General features: G+C 39.8%; 1 pseudogene; it reads right to left on the bottom strand.

Annotated features, from left to right (window-relative positions):
- Positions 1 to 526: 526 nt before the first annotated feature.
- On the bottom strand, positions 527 to 1,700 carry LOC103751207 (annotated as a pseudogene).
- Between the last annotated feature and the right edge of the window lie 968 nt (positions 1,701 to 2,668).

Below are 2,668 nucleotides of genomic sequence, written 5' to 3'. Positions count from 1 at the left end.
TCCTTCTATCACTGTTAACACAGGCTAAATGATACATTATGCCACATTCAGGTAATGATTGAGGCAGTACAGTACAGAAGCATCACAATGAGTCCACTTAGTACAAACAACTAGACAAACCAACACATCTCTATAAACTGTTTTCTTTTTCTGATTATCAGTTAAATGCAGAATTCTAATTCCACAGCTTAACAATGAAGTCAACATATATTTCTAGCATGTCAGTCAGCTTGTCCATTTATACAGCTGAATCAGCTACAAGGTATGGCCTAACAGATGCTAAGGAACTTTTTAAAGTAGTGCTCATGGGTATTAAATTTCATCTTGCACATGAAGTCATCATACATGCAGGGCAAAATCAGATGTTTTTATTTGTGTTTATTTTCATTTAACTTTTAAAACACTACTATAGTTGAATATTCAAACAGAAACAATAGCCAAGTACTGGGCATATTACGATTACAGTCCTTCACTCTTCACTAGTGCATGTACAATGCCAGTAGCAAGTGTTGACTCACTGACCCCATTAAGAGGTTTGACACTGAACACCTCAGAGATGATGCTTACCATCCTCATAGGCTACACCATTATAATGAAGGCATCTTTCTTGATTTGGATCAAAATCCACTAGTTTGACCTGATCCACTTCATCAGTTACTTCTACTTTCTTCCTCTCAGAGGGAGTTTTTACAGCAAAGAAAATTTATCAGGAGAGAGAAAGCCATATTCAGGAACGATACCTTATACTCAATGACTAGATTTCCTTTTTGATATGATCGACAGTGTTTCGGCATACCTTCACTTAGCACACACATGATGTCTCTGTGCTTGACAATTTGACCTAAGTGAGAGGTAATGACTATGGTTTGGTTGTCCAGAGTTGATATAGGCTTTCAGAAGCCACCCAATACTTCAATGAGCTATATGTTCATACACATGAAAAGGTCCTCTCCTCCTTGAGTGAAAATAGCATGGCCCCTCTGATCTAACAAAATGATGATATTGCCTGGCTCCAGACCTGGTTCTTGGTCTCCTTTACCATGGAATGTTAACTTCTGACCACATTTCATGCCTTTGTCAATATGAAATTCTAAAATTTTCTTCTGTCAAACTGTATTTCTTCCTTTGGATCTTTTACATATGTCTTTAGGACTAATCTGTGCTCCATGACCTGGCACTCCACACACACAGACTGAATTTGCTGCCCCATTCCTGGTCCTGCCTAATGAATCCTTATTTGCATGCCAGCACCTTGGCAGCTGGGACAGCACTCTGCTGCTCCTTTCTTACCACCTCACCCTTCATATTTGTACAAATCATGTTCTTTTGCAGAGCCAGTTTTCTTGTACCATTATATGTCTTCTAAGGCTGAGAGCTGATGCACAAGAGTTTTACCTCTCCTTTCTCTCTGTATCCTTCCTCCCCCTCCAAAGACTATATAGATGTCCATGGGAGAGCCAAACCCACCACCTGCTCTGCCCTCTTTAATTGTCTGCCCCCCCCTTTGTTATAGAGCTCCCATTTCTTAGAATCAGAAAGAAATTAACAATCTCGAGATCTGTTTAAACTCTCCTTCTTCACCTAGATTCTTTTCATTGTGGTACCTCAAGGCCAGTTTCCTACAAGCCTTTTTTCAATTCTTCCTGGGTGGCATTGGGTTTGACCCCCAAAACATTATCATAAGTGGTTTCTTTCACCATTTTCTACATCCTGTGAGCCGGTTGGCAGTGAAAGGAGCAGAAAGAGGTGCATAGCCTTGCACAGCTTGACCAGATGCCACTCCTCCACCTCCACTGAGCGTTCAGGAAAGGTCCCTCCATATCACTTTCTCATGTCCACAGAGCATCCAGGGATGCAGCAAAAGTGGTCTCAGCACAGTTTGGCTGAAACTTCATTTTTATTCAGGATGTATCATGTGTCTGACTTTGTGTGTTAAACTTTCTGTCAATCATGATTAAAACTCTCACAGCGAAACTTTTCTCAAGTAGAGAAAAAGAAAGACAAGGTAACTCAGGATGGTCAGCTTAGGAACCCAGCTGCCTAATCCAGTCTGAGAGCAGCATTCTCAACTACCCTGAAGGGAGCAGGTCTGATTAATAACTGCAGAGCATACTGTGGACTCACAGAGGAAACTTGGCTTTAAACCCCAGCCTGTGGAATTGGGCTCCTAATGCTTTCAGTGTATGGGTTTAAGACTAATTTCAGCAGAAGATGGAAGGATAATGCTCTATTTGCATATTCCTCAGCATGTAACTCCTTATGTATTTCTGAAACATAAGTAACACTTCTAATTGCATGACAAAAATATTCTACACAGCAACCACTCTTAATAATATACCTTTGGTTAGCCATTTCATTACCAAATAATTACCAGATCATTAGAGCAAATAATATATCCTCATGGGATAAACTTACGGCAGTAATTTCAAAGAAAAGAGTAGAAAATCTGTCTTAAAGTTACCAGTATACAAAGTACAGAATTAGCTATTGAACTAAATGAACATAAATGTACTTTTTAAAAGTAAACAGTGACACGATATTTATAGCTAATTCTGGATCATGGAACCAAAAATTAAATGGAAGGAAGTTCTCACTCTCTGGTTTTGCAGGTAGGGACAAGGAGGGAGCAAAGTCAATTTCCTGCATGGGCCCACAACTAGAAGGAGCA

This window comes from Nannospalax galili, unplaced genomic scaffold (genome assembly GCF_000622305.1).
Source record: "Nannospalax galili isolate Female #2095 unplaced genomic scaffold, S.galili_v1.0 scaffold846, whole genome shotgun sequence".
NCBI classification, from domain to species: Eukaryota; Metazoa; Chordata; class Mammalia; order Rodentia; family Spalacidae; genus Nannospalax; species Nannospalax galili.
The sequence above is the reverse complement of the archived record's forward strand: the minus strand, read 5'-3'. Positions and strand labels throughout refer to the sequence as shown.